Raw genomic sequence first — 22,213 nt, 5'->3', positions numbered from 1 at the left:
AAGATGAATATGTTCTAGAGATCTTCTTTACAGCATATCTATAGTTAACAATACTGTATTGGACATTTAAATATTTAAGAGGATAGGTCTCATGTTTAGTGTTCTTACCATGGGAGCGGGGGGGGGGGGGTGTGGAAAGAAAGAAAAAGCGAAGGGCAAGAAGGACAAGAAGTTGTTTGGGATTGGTAGACTTTTCACCTCTGGAAATGTGAAATATGACCACAGATTAATGTATTTGGCTTCAACACATAAACATTTATAAATTTATCCATAGTATCACAGATACATTTTTTTTCAAAAATATTTACTTATTTATTTATTTTGAGGGAGGGTGGGGCAGAGAGAGAGGCAGAGGGAGAATCCCAAGCAGTCTTCAGTGTTAGTACACAGCCTGACGCGGGTCTCGATCTCACGACCATGAGATCATGACTTGAGCCAAAATCAAGAGTGGGATTCTTAACCAATTGAGCCACCCAGGTGCCCCAAAGATTTTTTTTTTTTTACTCTAGAGAGAGAGTATGAGCTGGAGAGAGGGGCAGAGGGAGAGAGAGAATATCTCAAGCATGCTCTACGCCTAGTGCAGAGCTGATGTGGGGCTCAATCCCAGGATCCTGGGATCATGACCTGAGCCGAAATCAACAGCCCAACACTCAACAGAGTGAGCCATCCAGATGCCCCGACAGATACATTGCTACTAAAACATTTTTGTATAAATTATTACTCCATTATACCACAGGCTTATGTAACATTATAAAGGGAAAAGTAACAGTAACTTACTTTTTTTTTAATTGATGCACCAAATTAACAGATTCTTCCTAGCAATGTGTACAGAGGGATAAGAATATGAGAAATTCAAATACAAGTAATTCAGATCACATCTATGTGTTATTGTGTGAAAATGTAAGTCACGCTAACCAGTGGTTTTCTCTTATCTTCTATTTCTTCACTTTAAGAAACAATGGTCTAGATATATGCATAACACACATTTCTAGAATGGTTCAAATTTTCCTTCAGTACTTGTTCCTATTCACTCCAGTTCACAGCAGTACCTCTGAAGAACAAGGCATCCCCCAAACAACACCACATCCCAGCATGTCTGAGAGAGGAGTGCTCTTCCTTGGTTTGGCAAATGTTTCCATGGAACACTTTTGTTCCCAGCAGTTAGATTTATGAGGAAATTAGAGTTTTATGCTAACTATAGCTATAAATAAATAAATGACTTGATTGTTAACACTAAACATGATCACACCTGAGAAGTACAGTGGAATAGGCAACATCTGTTTAAAAAATGCTGATCTCAAGTTTTGTTTTTTGTTTTTTTTTTTTGCTTTTCTAAAGAGAAATTATTAAGTATTACGCTTTATCACTTAGCATCTTATGAATAAAAATATACTTGGAATTAGTATGTCACAAATAAGTAGAGTGAAAATTAAAATATTAATATAATTGTTAAAGAACAATTAAATACCCAAATTAAAAAAAGAAGGCATTGCTTTGGTCCACAGTTTAACACAGTGATAGTAATCCAGGTAATAGAATGCTTTTGGAAATATTCTAAAAACACCCTTAGTAGAGTCATTCCAGACTGGTCTGCCTGTTCATGTAATTTCTGTGATAAGCTACTGAAAATTTAATTGGCTTTAGCTCTAAAATATTTCTTTGTAACATAAATACAACAGATGAGTGCACCTAATTTTTTTTTTTTTGATGCACTTATTTATAGCAACTGAAGGAAGCTCATTAATACATTTCCTTCGTAGGGGCTCCTGGGTGGCTCAGTTGGTTGAGCATTAGACTCGATTTCGGCTCAGGTAATGAACCTAGGGTCATGGGATGGAGCCCAATGTTGGGCTCTGCACCGGGTTGGCAACCTGCTAGAGATTCTCTCCCTCTCTCTCTCTGCCCCTCTCCTGCTCTTTCTCTCTTTCTCTCTCTCTCTCTCTCTGTCTCTCTGTCTCAAAATAAACAAACACAAAAATACAACTCCTTTGCAGATATTTGTATTAAACAGAAATGCTCAATGAAATACTGAAAGCATCCTTAAGAACCCATATTCCCTACCATAAAATGTTTGTAGATGAAAAATTTGATTAAGCAAATTAAATACCCACTTACGTTGCTGTTGGAAATAGAAAATACTATTTTTGTCTCTTATTGAGATATAATAGAAGTTGTTACATAATTTTTTTGTCTTGAATAATACTTTCCCCCCGAATCTTATAAATGCATCCAACTTATCATTTCTTATATTGAAATTTTCCTTACAATCCATTTAAGAATTAGCCACATGCCCATATTTCAAGTATGGTATTATAATTTACTGTTTCTCTTTATTGTGAGTTTCCTTGCTCATTTCATTTTTTTTTTTTTTGCATATATCATGATTTGTAAGCAAGTGAAACAAAGCTCCAGTGACAGTCCCAAACTTTCCTTGTATTTCAAACAGGTCTCATTCAATCAGTAGGTCATATTAAATAGAGTTTTTACTGCTACCTTAGGTTACACATATTATTACCCTATGTCAGCATATCTGTAAGTCACTTTGACATCTTTACTCTTGAATCTGTCCCTTAACCTAGATCCCACATTAGCCTAAGCCTTTATTCCCTGTGTTTTCTCTCTCTTGATTTTCCTTCCAATTAGATGTGAAGTCAAATACATGTTTCCTCAGTGATGACCCTTGTTTTAAAGCAAATTTCTGTCCTACTTTTCCACAGTTTATTTCACTACCTCTAAACACTTGGTAGCATAAAATAATAGTTATACATACAGACATGCATCGGAGATATTAAAGATTTGGTTGAAGACCACCTCAGTAAAGTGAATAATGCAATAAAGCAGGTCAAATGAACTTTTTGGTTTCCCAGGGCATATAAAAGTTATACTTCCACCATGTAAGTGTTATATAAATAAGTTATGTTTACACTATGCTATATAGTCTATTAAATGTGCAATGGCATTATGTCTGAGAAAACAATGCAAAGACCTTAATTCAAAAAAAAATTTGTGGCTAAAAAAAGGCTAACAATCATCTGAGCTTTCAGCCAGTCATATCTTTTCTCTGGTGGAGCCACATTGTTGACGGCTTCTGACTGATCAGGGTTGATGGCTGCTGAAGGTTGAGGTGGCTGTGGCAATTTCTTAATGCAGCAATGAAGTTTGTTGCATTGATGGACCCTCCTTTTCATGAACAATTTCAAACATGCGATGCTGTTTGACAGCATTTTACCCGCAGGAGATCTTCTTTCAAAATTGGGAGTCATTCCTCTCAAACCTTGGTGCTGCTTTATCAACTAAGTAAGTGTAATATTCTAAATCCTTTGCTGTCATTTCAACAAGCATCACAGCATCTTCACCAGGAGTAGATTTCATCTCAAGAACCACCTTCTCTGCTCCTCCTGAAGAAGCAGCTCCTTGTGTGTTTAAGTTTTATCATGAGATTGCAGCAATTCAGTCACAATTCAGGCTCCACTTCTAATTCTAGTTCTTTTACTATTTCCATGACATCTTCAATTACCTCCTTCACTGAGGTCTGAACTCCTCAAAGTCAGCTAACTATAAGACATGGAATCAATTTCTTCCAAACTCCTGTTAACGTCAATATTTGACCTCTTTCTGTGAGGTCACCAATGTTCTTAATGGCATCTAGTATGGTGAATCCTTTCCAGAAGTATCTCAAATTACTTTGTCCAGATCCATCAGAAAATCACTACCCATGACAGCTAATACAAAATGTATTTTTTAAATGAGATGACTTGAAAGTCAAAATTACTTCTTGATCTATGGGCTGCAGAATGGATGTTGTGCTAGCAGCCATGAAAACATGAATGTCGTCATATATCCCCAACAGGGCTCTTGGGGGACAGGTACATTGTCAATGAGCAGTAATATTTTGAAAAAGAAAACTTTTTTTTTTTGAACAGCAGGTATCAACAATGGGTTTAAAATATTCAGTAGATCATGTTTTAATCAGATAGGCTATCATCCAGGCTTTTTTGTCCCACTTACGAAGAACAGATGGAGTAGATTTAACATAATTCTTAAAAGCCTAGGATTTGGGAACAGTAAATGAGCACTGTTTTCATCCTCAAGTCACTATCTCTATCAGCACCTAACGGGAGAGTCAGCCTGTCTTTTGAAGCTTTGAAGCCAAGCATTGACTTCTTTCCTCCAGTTATGAAAGTCCCAGATGGCATCTTATTCCAATAGAAGTGTGTTCTGTCTACATTGAAATTCTGTTTAGTATAGTCACTTTCATTAAAGATTTTAGCTGGATCTTTTAGATAACTTGCTGTAGCCACTAATAATTTAGTGGCACTTGCTGTTTTATCTTGAACTTTCATGTTATGGAGAAGGCTTCTTTCCCATAACCTCATGAATCAACCTCTGCTTGCTTCACACTTTTGTTATGCTTCCTCACCTCTTTGCCTTCATAGAATTGAAGAGAGTTAGAGTCTTTCTCTTGACTGGGCTTTGGCTTAAGGAAATGTTGTGGCTGCTTCGATCTTCTATCCAGCCCCCTAAAACTTTCTCCATATCAGCAGTAAGTCTGTTTTACTTCCTTATCATTCCTGTATTCAATGAAGTAACACTTTTAATTTCCTTTAAGAAATTTTCTTTTGCATTCATATCTTGACTGTTTGGCATAAGAGGCCTTGCTTTTGACATGCATATCTTAGCTTTGACATGCCTTCTTCACTAAGCTTAATTATTTCTAGCTTTTGATTTAAAGTGAGAGACGTAATTTTTCCTTTCACTTAAACACTTAGAGGCCATTTGTGGGTTATTGATCTAATTTCAATATTGTCATGTCTCAGGGAATATTGAGACCCAAGCAGATGGGGAGAGACTGGGGAATGGCCAGTCAGTGGAACAGTCTGTAGACACACAACATTTATCAATTAAGTTGCCATCTTACATGGTACCGTTTGTGGTGCCTCAAAACAATTACAACAGTAATTTCAAAGGTCACTGATCACAGATCACCATAAGAAACATAATAATAATGAAAAAGTTAGAAAGATTAGAAGAATTACTAAAATGTAACAGAGATATGAAGTGAGCAAATCCTGTTGGAAAATTGGTGCCCATAGACTTGTTTAGTGCAGAGTTATCACAGGCTTCAATTTGTAAAAAATACAATATCTGCAAAGAATAAAGAGAAGTGAAATTAAATGAGGTATGACTATACATCTATCTTACATTGAGGATAAATGAGTATAAATATATAGTATTATAGTACTGTAGTATATAGTATAGTATGGTATATAGTATATATAGTATGTAGTATAGTATAACAGTACATAGTATTATATGTATATTTTTTCTGTGCATATATATTACTACATCTTAAGTATATAAATAAGAGCCAAACTACAGTATTAAAGGATATGAACCTCTTCACTTTGCTAGACAATTCTAAATCTGTCTTAAGGTGACTGTAGAAATTGATCCACCAGTGTACTGATCCACACAAGCAGTGTATACAAGTTTTTTTTTTTTCCAAGTTTATTTATTTTTGAGAGAGATAGAGACAGAGCATGAGCAGGGGAGGGGAAGGGAGACAGGGAAACACAGAAACTGAAGCAGGCTCCAGGCTCTGAGCTGTCAGCACAGAGCCCAATGTGAGGTTCAAACTCACCAACTGTGAGATCATGACCTGAGCCAAACTTGGAAGCTTAACTGACTGAGCCACCCAGGTGCCAGAAAAGTTTTAATTTTTCTATGTATTCATCAGTCTTACTCATTTCTGATTTTAAAACATTTTATTCTGAAACTAATGAACAGTTTTATTCTATTGAAGTTTTCCACTAACTGATTTGTATAAATTCTCTATACCCTAGAGGTAATCATTTATTAAGGTTTTCAGTATTGCACATATCTTCTCAAAATCAAGTATCACTTGTGGAACATGACAAATCTGTGTGCTGTGTTCTTATAATAAGTATACGTAGAGACATAAATATACACATCATATTTACACACATATGTACATATGCCATGTCAGAATGTTTAAGTATACAATCTATGTGTGTACACATTATATCATATATACATTTATAAATATATTTATATAATAGTATTTTTCTTTTTAACACACAGATACCCAATACACACACATGCACAGATATACCAGTATTCTTGTCTTTACTTCTGAAAACCATAGGCCTGACTACCTTCATGTAGTCAATTTGGTACAAGATTATTTTAAAATTACCTCGCCATATCTTTGAGGTGAAGATCTACGTTAGTTTTAAAATCTCCATTTCTCAAATAGTTTAAATGATCATATATAGTCTGATACATCAGTCTTACCCCAAATAAACAATAAGAATCAGAATGTCAGATATTTGGTAAAAGTATAGTTGACATCTTTTCAAACTTTATTACTCTGAAATATAAGATGTTAAGATCTGATGACCCCAAAAACTAATTTATAAACTCACGTTAAGAAATAAGGTCATATTTATATAAATTGGTTTTTTTTCCTAGTGCCCTAAACACCACAAAGAGGTGGTATCAAAGGTTTCTTTTTTATAACAGTAATTCTGGAGTTGGTATAATCCTTTTTCCAAGTCTTTCTGTTAATATTTTAAAAAAAGGCTAGAATCTCATATTGCTAATAATGAAACCTTGTTCTCAAAGATATATATTAATGCAAAATAAAATTTCTTTCTTAGAGGGAAAAGGCAACATTTATATTACAGAAATTTTTTAAATGTCCTTTTACTATAGTAGAAATTTTAGGCAGAATTATATGATCATACATATATTTTACCTTAATCCATGTGTTCAGGTTTTTTTCCCCATTAAATGAATGATGCAAAAATTTTATTCAATACCTTAAACAAATAAACATGTTTATCATTTCTCATCAGGCAAAACATTTCTTCTCACTAAATTTTCTTTTTCCCCACTGTTTCCCAACCCCCAATCTTATACTTTCAACACAATATTCTATTTATTGTGGGTCTGTAAATCTAGGTTAGCATCACAATGAATGTGAACATGGTCAAGTTTGCTACCTTTCCTTGCACACTCCAACCACATGATGGCTAGCATATTCTCATGATGCTTTTATTGAAACTGTACTAAAGTGTATTTCTTTTGTCCAGAAAAATAATATTTATGCAAATGGATATAACACAGTAATATCAAAAGCTGCTGAAGTTTAGTCCAAAGTTTTGAGCAAATCTTACTATTTGTATCTCGGTTTCTTTTATATTTATTGTGATCGCTTCAAACTCATTCAAACAGTATCATAAGGCTGTATCTTACTGATTCTGGCCCTTGTTCATTTCTGAGTGCACCATATAGAAATTAATAATAAGAAAAGCCTATATCATCTACACAATGGATTATTCCCCCTGTATATCTTTTGAATATCTCTTGATTGTACATTCATATGTAAATATAATCTAATATTTCATTTATTTAATTATTCAGGCTGAGATTTATATTTGCTTCATTTTGGGGGTAAAGTATTGCGAAGATAAGATAAAATTCACTGAATATATATTACTGCATGGACTTTAAATACCAGATATATTTTTTTCACAATACTAACATTAGCATCCTTTCTCAGATATGTACCTTAAATGACCTATACATTTATATTAACCTTCCGCCTAAAGGCTCTTAAAATGCTTCATATAACTAAAAAAAAACAAAACAAAACACTGAAGCTATATCATTAACCTAGTCAGTGACAAGAGATCTGCTTCAAGTTTAGAATTTACCCAAGGAAAGAATGTCAATAAGTAGTGATGAGTTCCACAAAGTAGGTGCATAACAGCAAATAGAATAATCACTCAAAATGACACATTTAAAACCTAAAGAAATGAGAGATCTGTGTCAACTGACTTCAACTAACAATCTGTAGAAAATGGACTTGAAAAGTTCCTTGAGGTAACTTTGTCTACAGGTACGGCATTTTAACACAATACTAGAATGTCACAGGAAATGAAAAATTCGAGAAATACCTGGGGTAGCCAAGTCAGATACTTCATGGCAGGTAATAATCAAGTTATACTATTGATTATGTTGGATAAATGTTACAACCCAGATGACCCATAATTGATAACATGCAAAAAAAAAAAAGGTATCTGAAGAGTAAAGCGTGTTAATACCAAAAAAAATTACAATCCGTAAGAAAAGGTGCCATCATATTTTACATGAATAGGTAATGTCAATCAAAGTGTCCCAAATTTATTAATAGCTTGGATTTAAAATATTTATTAAACAAGATCTTGATACTATAAATTATACAAAAATTACACACCATAAACATCAAATGTCAGGTAATGTCTAAGGGACTATGATTGGGAATAAAAGAATGCAAGTTGTCAGTTCCAGACATATTTTAAAGTAGTGGTAGGATATTTAAGTGATTCCAGTGAGGATACAGGAAGTAATAATGGGCACAATATGCAGTCTTATTTAGAAGTCATTCATAAATGGTTCACACAGTTTAGAGGTTTTTATTTTTGTTACAAAAACTGATGTTAAACAACAATGTGATACTATGACAAATATTGGAAAGTAGATTTCAATTTGTGTTTATAGGAAAGGAGACTAATTTTATTAAGTATAATTAACATACTTTTTGTTTTAGTTTCAGGTATACAACATATTGATTTGACAATTCTATACATTACTCAATACTCAATATGGTAAGTCTAGTCACCATCTGTCACCATACAACATGATTTGAATATTACTGACTATATTCCCTATGCTGTACTCTTTATCTCCATGACTTATTCATTTCATAACTGGAAGTTTTTACCTCTTAATCATCTTTATCTATTTCACCCATCCCCCCACCCACCTCTCGTCTGGCAACCACCAATTTGTTTTCTCTATTTAAGAGTCTGTGGGTTTGTTTGTTATTTGTTTTGCTTTATAGATTCCACATATGAGTGAAATCATATGATACTTGTCTTTCTCTGTCTGACTTATTTCACTTAGGATAATACCCTCTTTGTCCAACTATGTTGTTGTAAAAGGCAAGATTTCATTTTTTTTATGGTTGAATAATTTTCCATCAATACATGTATCATCTTCTTTATCCATTCAACAATAGATGGACAGTTGGGGATTGCTTCTATATCTTGGCTACTGAAAATAATACTGCTGTAAACATAGGATACATATACCTTTTCCAGTTAGTGTTTTTGTTTTCTTGGGGTAAATACCCAGTAGTGGAATTACTGGATCATATGGTGTTTCTATTTTTAATTCTTTAAGGAATCCCGCTACTGTTTTCCACAGTGGCTGCATCAATTTACATTCCCACCAACAATAAAGGAGGTTCCTTTTTCTTCACATCCTCGCCAACACAAGCTATTTCTTTTCTTTTTGATATTAGCCATTCTAACTAGCTAATGAGATTAATGTTTAATAAATGCAAACTGTTTCTCACTCTTGGCTTTTGAATATAAAATCTCTTTAATTCCTCCATTCTCCATAGGCTCCCATTTACTGTAATATGTCTATTAAACTAATGAGTGATAAGTAACAACTTAGGTATGACTCACCTGAGAACTCAAAGTACAAAAACACAAGATGCTGTCTCCATGTTTTTTTTTTCTTTTTACCTTACTTTTTCAGAACAATTTGACCTCTAGTGCATCCACTTCAGAACTCATTCTAAATGAGGTGAATGGCAATTTTATGCCCAATAATATTCCGTTTTATACAATAAATTCATAGACCTTAGATCTTAAAGAAAAAGTGAGCATTCAAGTTGTTAATTAATACTAGCTGGTAAGGTAAGAATTTTTTGTTTTCATACAAAAAGTATTTTCTTTTATAAAATTTCAGACTTTGTTTTTAGAGCACTTCTATATTTACAGTAAAATTGAGAAGAAGGTACAGAAATTTCCCATATACCCACTGCCCTCACACATTTACAGCCAACCCAATTATCAACATTCTTTACCAAAATAGTACTTTTATTTATACCAAGAATGAATTTATGATATGCATATATCATAATCACCCCAAATCCATAGTTTAATTAGGGTTCCTTCTTGTTATTGTGCATTCTATAAATTTGGAGAAATCATCATTATAACAATACAAAATATTTTCACTGTATTTAAAATCTTCTGTGCTCTGCCTATTCACCTCTCCACATTGAAACCACTGATCTTTTTATATTCTCCAGAGTTTTCCCTTTTCCAGAAGGTTATATAGTTGGAATCGTAGCAGTATATAGCCTTCTCAGATTGGGTTCTTCCACTTAGTAATAAGCATTTAAGTTTCCTCCATGTCTTTTCATGGTTTGATAACTTTTTTTTTTCCTTTTTCTCTGAGTTCTAAATAACATTCCATTGTCTGGATGTACCACAGTTTATTTATCCATTATTGAAGATCACCTTGGTTGTCTCCAAGTTTCAGCAATTATGAATAAAGCTACTTTGAATATCTGTGTGCAGATTTTTGTGTGGACCTAAGCTTTCAGCTCTTTTGGGTAAATAATAAAGAACATAATTGCTGGATTATAGAGGTAGAGAGTGTGCATTTTATAAGAAATCATCAAACTGGTTTCCAATGGGGCTGTACCATTGGGCGTTCCCATCACCCATGTTCCTGCTGCTCCATGGATTCACCAGGATTTGATGCTCTTCATGTTCTAGATTTCAGCTATTCTAACAGCTGTGTAGTAGAATCTTATGGTTTTCATTTGCATTGTCTAATGACATATAACATGGAGAATCTTTTTATATAGTTATTTGCCATTTGTGCATTTTCTTATTTCTTTTTAAGAAATTACTTAAGATGGGGCGCCTGGGTGGCGCAGTCGGTTAAGCGTCCGACTTCAGCCAGGTCACGATCTCGCGGTCCGTGAGTTCGAGCCCCGCGTCAGGCTCTGGGCTGATGGCTCAGAGCTTGGAGCCTGTTTCCGATTCTGTGTCTCCCTCTCTCTCTGCCCCTCCCCCGTTCATGCTCTGTCTCTCTCTGTCCCAAAAATAAATAAATGTTGAAAAAAAAAAAAAAGAAATTACTTAAGATCACTAATAGAGTGCTTATATCTACACAAAAATTAGTATTTCAAAAGGTTAGTTACTCATTGAAACTGAAATTTTGTTTAACCTGGGAATGGAGAAAAGACACAAATTTTGCCTCAGATAGAGAAGACACATTTTTCTGCTAATTAGAAAGTAAACTGAGTCAAGTAGATTATATAAAATAAAGGGTAATCCACAAGTTCATCAATCACAAAGTATCAAATATAATGCAACACTCTTAATTTTGATAAAATAGAAACTGTCTTGCAGAAAATGTTTGCCTTTCAAAAGTAGAACATCCTTCTGATTTAAAGTGCATTTGCTTCCAATTTTATAAAAATAAATTTGTTTGAATTTCTCAAGAATAATGAAATTATCTTCAATTTAATTGTGATAGAAAGCAAAAGGCAGGGGCGCCTGGGTGGCGCAGTCGGTTAAGCGTCCGACTTCAGCCAGGTCACGATCTCACGGTCCGTGAGTTCGAGCCCCGCGTCAGGCTCTGGGCTGATGGCTCAGAGCCTGGAGCCTGTTTCAGATTCTGTGTCTCCCTCTCTCTCTGCCCCTCCCCTGTTCATGCTCTGTCTCTCTCTGTCCCAAAAATAAATAAACGTTGAAAAAAAAAAAAAAAGAAAGCAAAAGGCAAAGGGACATAAAATATCAACAGAAAATGTAAACTGGAAAAACATATAAATTACAAAATTCAAGGACTAGTTTCCTTTCCTTTCTTACAGGATTTCAATGGTTGATTCTATAAGATTGTTATGTAGTGAGATATCATATGTTAAAATGCTTAGCCCAGCACATGGTTGGTACCCAATCAATGTTAACTGTATTACAACTCTAGGCTTATCTTTACATAGACTTTCAAGAAATGCACTAATCCATACACATTGAATGATTATTGATTTTAAAGATAAAATAAAAGTGAGTCCAAACTTCAAAGGCTTTTAATGACATAGTTTTGTTGTTGTTGTTGTTTTAACCTAATAAAGGAGATCTTCAAAAGATTATGATCCGGGATATTGAAGTATGACAATTTTGCTTTACCATAATTAATTTGACTGTATTGGTGATTGTGTATATATATGTGTGCATTCATGTGAGTATTAAGAATGAAGAATGATTAATAATAAAGCAAAATCCCTCAAACTCAAGAAGTCTGGATGGAAGGCAAGCAACTTGATTCCTTCCAATTTTTTCTTCTTGACATATGATGCTGACCACTTTTCTGTATTGAGCTGCATGATTTGTATGTGATAATAAGTCTCTCAGTATGCTCAACTGGATAATTCTCTTTTTTCCTGACAGTTCACACAAATAGCAATAAACTTATCTGATGCCCGCTGCTTTCTTTATGTCATTTGGAAATGAGTTACTGTTATACTTTCAGAATAAATTGAATTCTATTCTTTTAAACATGGATTTGAGTAGTCTGGTACTTTAGCTTTTTTCTGTCACATTACAGAATATTATTAAGCCCAAAGTGATACATCGTAGGAATAGTGCCATATAAATCCTGTTGCTATTGTAGAATCTGGGATTTGTCTCCATGGACACTGAGCCAAGGTAACATTCTGGATTTCATAGCCTGACACTGACACTGAAGACTGAGAACCTAAACAGTCTTTATTTAAAATGACTATAAATTAAGCAAATATTGTGTGTGTATTACATAACGAAATAACTTTTCAAATTTTCTCTAGAGCAACATATTGAAGAGAGATTATTAAAACTTCCAGAATTTCTTAAAGCAGTAAAGATAATGACTTTCTCCCATCTTAGTGTTTATAGGTTAATAATTTTGATGATAATACTAACACACTTACGCTAATGAACTGGAATGCAAACAATGTGATATGATGAATGACAGTATATTTATTAATCAATAGTAAATTTAGAAACCAACATAATAAGCATCTCTACTGATTTTGAAGTAGTAAAAATTCTCCAACTGTATTTGTCTACATTAAAAACTAGAAGAACAAAATGCAGTTGAATTGAAGATACTGCATCAGTTATACAGAAAGTGATATACATCAACATGACTTTATTTTTTCCTTGCTTCTATTTGAGTAGGGCAAATATAGCTTTCAAGTGTGGGTTGCTGTGAAGGTCCTAGGTGCAGATTCTTGCGTTCTGGGAAGAAAGATATTTTTACTACATTGTGAATCTGCTTTGCTTACTGTTTCACTCACCCACTGACCAACTCATTCAGTCTGGAGAGTGGCAGGTAGGCTAGATTTCATATGACATAGATAAAGTTTTATTCTATCAATGGTTAGTTGATCTTTACTCATTATTTTCCTCAGAAATGCATAAAGTAAAACTTAATCTACCAATGATATAACAGAATCAATCATTACCCAGCTGCTAATTAAATACATGAATGCCATTGTAACAATTATGCTTAATTTCAAAGAAATTAAAATAATAATGCTTATAAGGAGCCTCATGTGATATTCATATATATAGCAAAGTTTCAATAATTTTAAATGATATGAAACATGATGATCATAAGCAATTCTTTTTTTTATGTTTATTTTTGAGAGAGAGAGGGAGAAAGTGCTAGTGGGGGAGGGGCAGAGAGGGAGACACAGAATCTGAAGCAGGCTCCAGGCTCTGAGCTGTCAGCACAGAGCTGGACGCGGGGCTTGAACCCACCAACTGTGAGATCATGACCCGAGCCGAAGTTGGACATTTAACCAACTGAGCCACCCAGGTACCCCAATCATAAGTAATTATTAAGAATAATTGTAATTAAGGCTTATAAAGATTAATAAAACCAAAAATTATATTTTACACATATTTGTAGTTATAGCAACCATCTTTATGTTTTCCCAATATCAATTGGATTATTTCTGATTTGGCCTTGGTTTGTCAGTACTATTAATGCAAGGCAAGGATTCTAATCACTTTAGATGTCTATGTAAATATTGGATAAACTTTTTCACTAGGCTCTTTTAGCAAGCCCTGTTCTACCTATCCCAAGTAGTGTTTGCTGTTTTTTGCCAATTAAACAATGTGCTGCATTGGTGGTACACAAACCCCACCTAAGAAAGTACTAGGAGAAAGAAAGAAAGAAAGAAAGAAAGAAAGAAAGAAAGAAAGAAAGAAAGAAAGACCTTTTGAAGTCTGCTTACTTTTAAATAGGAACAACAGTAATTATTGAAATGTATGTCAGAGTTTCAGACAAGACTTGAAACAGAAGTAATCAAATGTGACAATATAAAATGAAAATCTGTTGTCTTGCTATATTCAGCTTTTGTAGCTGAAGAACATATTGGAAAATTGTGTGTTGTAGAAATGGAGGACATATTTAGAGACAAATTTCTAGCTAAAGAACCAGAAATCATCTGTTGCTTTGTTTAAAGCTGTATTGCAAAATCCAACAGTCCTACAGAATGAGCTCATTTTTTAATGGAATAAAAATAATAGTTAACAAAGGCGTCTGAATGGCTCAGTCAGTTAAACCTCCAAGTCTTGATTTCGGCTCAGGTCATGGTTTGTGAGATCAAGCCCTGAGTTAGGTCTGTGCTGCCAGTGTTGTTTAATATACACTCTCTCCCTCTGTCTCTGCCCCTTCCCAGTTCATATGTGCACGCTCTCTCTCAAAATAAACAAACTTAAAAAGTAATAATAGCTAATATTTAGCAAAAGAAAAAGTATATTAATCTATAGACTAATATTGACATTAATTACATTATTAAAAGCTTTAAGAAAACTCTAAAGACACAAACAATAGAAATCTGTTACTAAAGTCCCCAATTTCATATATTGATGATCTAAAGATAGCTTGTAGGCATCTTTTAATGAAGGTGCTTGAATTCCTCCCTAAATATAAAGCCACTGAACTACATTCTGTGGTCTCTTGTGATAATTACGACAAAATGGCACATAAAGTTATCTCATTTTTGTGGCAAACCCTACAATTATTGAATGTATGATCATATCTTCCTATCAACAAAAATTCCTACAATTATAGAATTAGCCCCAGGAATAATTGCTGGCTATGTTTTGTGTTGCCAATTTATTTTTCTTTGTAAAAATCATATAGGAAATGTCAAAACATGATTATTTTTGTAGGGTCATAAATGCCAGTGGTAATTATCAATCTCATGTGTTCTCTGAGGCCACAGGATTAGACATTTTCCAGTCACATTCTCCTTGGTTCTAATTGGTTATTAATCCTATTATTATTTCACAATCTGGTGAAGGAATAAAAATGCAAGAGAAAGAGATGATTATCTTGCAACTAATCCCTTAAAGGCAAAACGAAAAAAAAAAAAAAAAAAACACCTCAACTTAATAAGATAGCCATTAAGTAAGGGAATTTCCATCTTTCCCTGAGATGATAATTAAGGACATATATGTGAGTTTATATATAGTTACATCAAAAATGTGTAAAACTAAAAATGATTTTTACCTTGTTGACTCTTCTCAAAGTACAGAAAAATATATAATTAACTGCTTTCTGCAGTAATAAAAATGGATATACTATCGTCAACAATATACTTAAACATATATTTGAAATAAACCTGTGGGATAAGTAGCATTTTTTTTTTCATTTTATTTGAGAGAAAATGTGGCTCAGAGATTATTATTCCAAAACGACATGGTCAGTAAAAGTAAAACTTAAAGCCCATTCACTTTCCAGTATATTGGGAAGTAGAAGAATGCCCCAGGGTTTAAGGGTTTGGTCAGATAGTAAAATTCCACACATGGAATTTCACAAATGGGGCAGGTTAAGATCCCGCAGTGCATTGCTAACAATATTGCTGACGTGGAGAGGAGAGGAGATCTACAGATCTTTGGAATGAAAGTTGTTTTAAAATAAAGAACAAACGAGGGGGCGCCTGGTGGCGCAGTCGGTTAAGCGTCCGACTTCAGCCAGGTCACGATCTCGCGGTCTGTGAGTTCGAGCCCCGCGTCGGGCTCTGGGCTGATGGCTCAGAGCCTGGAGCCTGCTTCCAATTCTGTGTCTCCCTCTCTCTCTGCCCCTCCCCCATTCATGCTCTGTCTCTCTCTGTCTCAAAAATAAATAAATGTTAAAAAAAAAAAAAAATAAAGAACAAACGAAAAGGAATATTGTATTTCATTAAAAATGAATTTAACATTGCCCAGGATGTTAGAAAGACCATCTGAACTGTATAAAAATGTTCCAAAGTTGGGGGTCCGGGGTATAATAGCTGGTCACTTGATAATGATTTGATAGATATGATTAATTTTAAGGATAAGTGTTTTCCTGGGGGTGAGGATAAGACTGAAAAACAGTGGCCCTGATTAGAAATATAAATGAATGAATTCACATGATCTTGGGACAGGATGAATGAAGGAGTTTGAGAAGCAACAACCCTAAGGTAAATTATAAAGAAAGCAGAACAAAAGAAAAAGGATAAAGTAATACATGACTAATAAGCATTTTGACATGCTGCAGTTCAAGATTTAATTGTTTGGGACAAATTTATCAAAAAAGCAGTTGAATATAACGTGTTGTATTGTTTTACTATGAATATCCCACTTCTAAACATAAATGAATCTCATTCAGAAAGACATATTATGTATAATGTGAAAATCAATAAACTTTCATGATACAAAGTAATACATGATTAAACAAACCTATTAAGAATAGTTTCACATCTATAACTGAGGATATTCTACTATAACTGGTACTTTTAAAAGGATATAAATGAGTAGGAAGGCTTGTAATGAAAAAATATTTTCACCATTTTTTCAAAATAGAATTTTCATTTTTAAGATCTTTGAGCTTCTCACCAGATATACACTTAAGAAAGTCATCAAGAAAACAAAAATGCTTAAACATCATACAAACTAAAAACAGACATTCAATGACTGGGTTCTTATGTACAATGATGAGTCATGTAATTGAAGTAATGCCACTGTAGCCATGACCCCAGGATATATTGTTATAACACTTGGATAAACAAAATTTAAGAAATACAATAGAATTTAAAAACTGAGGTTCAAGGAAATTTGGTAGTTTTCATGACTGCAGATAAATGCATACCTAACACCTTTCCTGTGAGATGTAACTTGCTTTAGAGAATTTGCTTAGAGTTCATGTCAATAAGATATTTTTTTTCTGCTTTAGTTTTAATAATAGTTTTCTCCAAGTACAATAGGTTTATGATAAGAAATAAAAATGACAAGAAAGATTATAATGAAAAGCCAATATCAGGGCTTTTTTTTTTTCCCCCAGTTACAGTCTGACTCTTTAGAATTGACTTCTTTGAGCTCTTTTCAGTTCTATTTATTCTGGTGCTTATCTCAATAACTGTATAAAATAGTGTAAAATCATTATACCTATTTCTTGATTTAATGACTGTAATATTGTGATTTATAAAACAAAATATGTATTTGGTCTTCCTCCCCATTTCTGGCACAGAGCTCCTAACATCCTTGGAATTTTCCTCAGTGATGGCAGCATCAAAAATGTTATTTGCTATGTTAATGAGGAGACTTTTAGATGCCACCTAAGAATGGGGCTGGTTTTCTGGGACTCAACCAGGTGATAGAAGGTTGGAACTTTAGTTCCACCTCCCGATCATCTGGGAGGGGAGGGGGGCTGAAAGTTGAATCAGTCACCAACAGTCAGTGATTTAATCAATCCTGCCTAAATAAGGAAGCATAAAAAACAAAAAGGATGGGGTTTAGAGAACTTAAAGATTGGTGGCCACATGGAGATTTGAAGAGAGCAGTGTACTCTGAGAGGGCACGGAAATTCCTAGCCCTTCCCCCCCACCCAAACCTTGCCCTATGCATCTCTTCCATCTGACTATTCAGTTTTATCCTTTTATAGTAAACTGGTAATCTAGCATAGAAAATGTTTCTCTGAGTTCTGTGAGCAGCTCTAGCAAGGTAATGGAAGCCAGACACTCATGCATTGGAATTGAGTGCAGAATCTGAACTAGGTGCAGAATCTAACAACTTCAGACAATATCCAGTGGCTATCATATGAATATTGCAGATTTAGATTATTTACACAATTCTCTCAAAACTGTTTAAAAAATGAATTATTAGTGCTTTTAATTGCACTTTTGGTAAGTGCAATTATGTATTTAAATATTATATTCAAGCATATATTTTTTAGCAATAAATATTCAACATATTTTGTAACTCAAAATTTTAAGATAAATATATGTCCTCCTACATTCTTCTACATTTCCTTCTCTAATATTAAATTTTTATGACACACTAATAATTTTACAATATTAGGCCACTAATATTTATTTTTCTCCTAAGATAATAACAAAATAAAAATGTGAACCTTGAAAAAACGGTTCCATTTTCTACCACCATCCAGTGTTGCTACTGGAAATTGGTGAGTATATTACTATTCACTGATTTCCAGTCCTAGGGGAGGACTCTAATTACTTTTGCCCACTACATCTCTTTATCAGAGTCAGCAAGAAGAACAAAATACAGTCAAGCAGTGGACAGAACAATGTTTACTCATGTGGAGAAGAGACAGAACAAGATCAACTTCAATAGTGGGCACTGGTCCTCCAAGGTCAGCAGGTCTCTCTTGGAGGCCAATGCAGGACAGGTGCCTACCCTGAAAGATACTGTGCCCTCCTCCCTGGTGACAAATGTAATAGTGGGATTGGCCAGGTGCCACATGTCACATGTTTCAAGCAAAGACAAAGAGGGATTCCTTTAGTCTGAAACAGGAAAAGATATTTCCACACTGGGTAGTAACAGCTGTGTGAGTTCTTTCTCTCCTGGTAAGAAAGTGTTCCAAGCCCCAGGCCCAGTCTACGTACCAGCTTTGCACAAGGAGATTGCCTTTCTCAACACAAAGTCTGATTTAAATCTTTATCTTCTCTTTTGTCAATGACTTTGTTTTTATAATATACAATGAAACTTTAGGATCTCTTTATTCTTAATGTTTAAGATTTCATGAGAACTCTCAGGTTTTGCTTTCTTTTTCATTTTGGTCATTCAAAATAACCTTCAAATTGAAATATATGTTCTATGTATCTGAATATATTTTCTATTATTTCTTTAACATTTTTTCCTCCCAATATTTTCTGTTTGCTCTTCTAGAGTCCCCTATTAATTCAGCTTTTGGATCTTTGGATCTTGTCTCTTACATTTTTCATTTTTATCTTTTCAGCTTTTATATAAATTCCCTCAAGTTTATTTTTAACAACCTTTTTTGATTTTTACCTATATGTTTGATATATATTGATGTTTATCATGTATGTATATATATGCACATATATATGCACACTTGTGTGCATATGTGTGTGTATACTTGTGTGCATATGTGTGTGTATACATTTTCCAAGATTTAAAAGCAGTTTAGGTACTTATCCCTTGAGAAATGGATAGATAAATTATATTACATACATCCATATACACATATTAATGTATGTCAACTTTAAGGAACTAAGCTGAGTGAAAAAGGAAGGAAAATGATACATACATAAATATTCAAGCAATGACTTATTTTGGAATATATATAAATAAAAATATATAAAATTCAATCATAACTGCCTAAAGTAATGAAAGAGAATGGAATGGTTTATGTGGATAAAAGGGGAAAAGTCATTAAATAAAGTAAGTCCTTTTATAGTCCAGTGCTGCAGCTATCTTTCTCTGTGGTTCAAATAACAAAATATACCTAATTAATTTATATCAACATTTTATATTCAGAAAATTTGTAGTGTTGGGTTAACATAAATACAACCAGAATAAGCAAGGATATTTTTCAGAGGAATTTTTAAGTAAGATTGTTGTGATGTATTTTGCTTAGAAGTTATAAAAGTGTACTTACAGTTATCTACAGGTTAATTTACTTAGAAATATTTTTCTATCAATACAGTTATACTTTAAGTCATTTCATATAATCTAGTCTATGTATTTAAAACTTATTTTTCTTATTTGATATGGAGCTACTTCATAAAAGAGTCAAAGAATCATCCATGGGGTGGCTGGCTAAGGCATTTTTATTAGAAATATATAGACTGAATTTAATAGCCATTTTCTCTTTATATGTTTGTATTTGGTTTTTCTTTTAAGTGTTTATATATTTTTGAGAGACAGAGACAGAGCACAAGCAGGTGAAGGGCAGAGAGAGAGGGAGACACAGAATCAGAAGCAGGCTCCAGGCTCTGAATTGTCAGCACAAATCCTGACATGTGCCTGGAATCCATGAACCGTGAGATCTTGACCAGAGCTGAAGTCGGATGCACAACCAACTGAGCCACACAGGTGCCCCTATATGTTTGTATCTGTATTGTTATTACCATTATATCTGGTTTTTAGTTTTGAGACAGAAATGTCTTTATTTTTGAAACTTCCTTGTAGACATTCTCAAATTCCTACTTTACCAGTACTACTTCATATACTAGTTGAAGTAAAAAAAAAAAAAAATCAAAAAACAAAACAAAACAAAACAAAAAAAACTCTCTAAAGTCAGCATATTCTATTTCTTCATTATTCTTAGTGAAAAAAACGATGAAGACATAAACTCACATGCATGACAATGACGACATCAATCAAAGCACCAAACCCCAGTTGACTGAGGAAGTATAATTCTAAGTTTGTGCTTTGCATCACTTTCAAATCTTAGGTTTGTGCTATGTAATCCTAGAAATATAAAAATGAGTGAAGAATTTTGGCAATTCAGAATTCAGCATGAAGCAAGGCCAAGCCACAGGTGGCTCAACAACTAAATTCTTCTTACTACTAATTTCCAAAAGGATGCAATCATTCTATTTGGTGGGCTTCCTGAAGCTCTAACATAGAAACTACTTGGAGAAAAATGACTCAAGAACTTGCTTCGGCAGCACATACACAGAAATGAGAACAACAGAGAGAAGCTTAGCTTGGCCTTTGTGAAAGAATAACAAGTGAATTTATGAAGTATTCCATATCACTTATTGTTTATTAGGTTCAGAGTTTTTGTTATAGTAATAATTTTTGGAAATAGTGGTGATGATTGTACAACATTATGAGTGTAATTAATGGTATGGAATTTACACTTAAAAACTGTGAAAATGACATATATATATAAATATAGGCAAATAAACTTACTAGAGCAAAATATAGTTTGTAGAGGTTCAATTATATTAAATCTTTGTTCCCCATTCTCCTTACTCTTTTACAAAAGAAAATTAAAAATTAATTAAAATAAAAATGTAACATTGTAATCATTCTTTCTTAATTTAAAGCTGAACAACAAACACGAGAGTGATTCACACATGGAATACACTGAAAAGTAAATAACTCATCTGTATTGAAAGTCATGGTAGGACATGGGGAGTGGGGAGTTAATAAAAAGAGAAACATCATAGTCTGTAGATATTAGGATAGAGTTATGGAGGAAAGATAAGTGGGAGAAATAAGTTCCTATGGTAGATTAGATCTTGCCCAGAATTAGGTACTGAACTTCTTTAATTGTTTACCATGAGTCCTCACTGGATGATCCAGACATTGGTCATCACCTTTGTTCCCATGCTGACAGTTCATTTACTTTCTTTCCTTTTCTTGCCTGTATTGCTTCTCTTCTTCTAGCAATTCCTTTTTTTTTTTTTTTTTTTTTGGCCAGTGGTATTTTTTTCCAGTTTCTTTTTTTTCCTGAAATCTCACAGGGTTATTGCTCAAATTTCTTGTCTACATGCAAACTGTTTTGCAGTTTAATCTGCTGGTACACTTGAAATTTGTATCTGAATCTTTTGCCATTTTTGCTAGAAATGCACCCCCAACCGACTTCATTTTTCTTACTCATTAGGCTCAAGAGCCAAAATATATTATAATTCTGTATTTAAAAAAAAGGAAGTTGGGCATGTTAACATCTTTTAATTTTTTTCTCACAAATAATAAGATTATTCTAAAACTATCCTAAAGCCAAAACTATGTTTATTAAACACACAGGACTGTCTTTTGAACTGCTTCATAGAACATCAGCATGACTGTCAGAAGGTGCCATATTTAGAGTGATAATCACTCACTTCTCTCTTACCTAAATATGCAAACCTAAGTAAAGTTCATTTTATACATGCTGAATTACGTAGAACTACTACATTTTTATAATAGCAGAATGTAGTCATGGCAGCAATACAGCATTTGGAGTAAGAAAAACTAGGTTTTAGTTCACACCTTTCTGTTCTTTATTTAGAAGATCTTTCTAACTTGACTTTTTAAAATACAATGCTGGTTTGCTGATAATATAT

At 33.7% G+C, this 22,213-nt stretch overlaps 1 long non-coding RNA gene and 1 other non-coding gene across 2 annotated transcripts in view; one reads left to right on the top strand and one right to left on the bottom strand.

The window, feature by feature from the left end:
* Window positions 1–608: 608 nt before the first annotated feature.
* Window positions 609–22,213, bottom strand: part of LOC109498249 — a 193,805-nt gene continuing 172,200 nt past the window's right edge. Inside the window, exon 4 of the long non-coding RNA XR_006595306.1 lies at window positions 609–5,145. This is a non-coding gene — a long non-coding RNA (uncharacterized LOC109498249). The remainder of the gene's footprint in view (window positions 5,146–22,213) is intronic.
* On the top strand, window positions 20,816–20,918 carry LOC111556987. Its single transcript, XR_002736703.1, has one exon. It is a non-coding gene; the product is annotated as a U6 spliceosomal RNA (small nuclear RNA).

The sequence above is a fragment of the Felis catus genome, chromosome A1 (assembly GCF_018350175.1).
Source record: "Felis catus isolate Fca126 chromosome A1, F.catus_Fca126_mat1.0, whole genome shotgun sequence".
Taxonomy (NCBI): domain Eukaryota; kingdom Metazoa; phylum Chordata; class Mammalia; order Carnivora; family Felidae; genus Felis; species Felis catus.
This window is presented reverse-complemented; position numbering and strand designations above follow the sequence as displayed.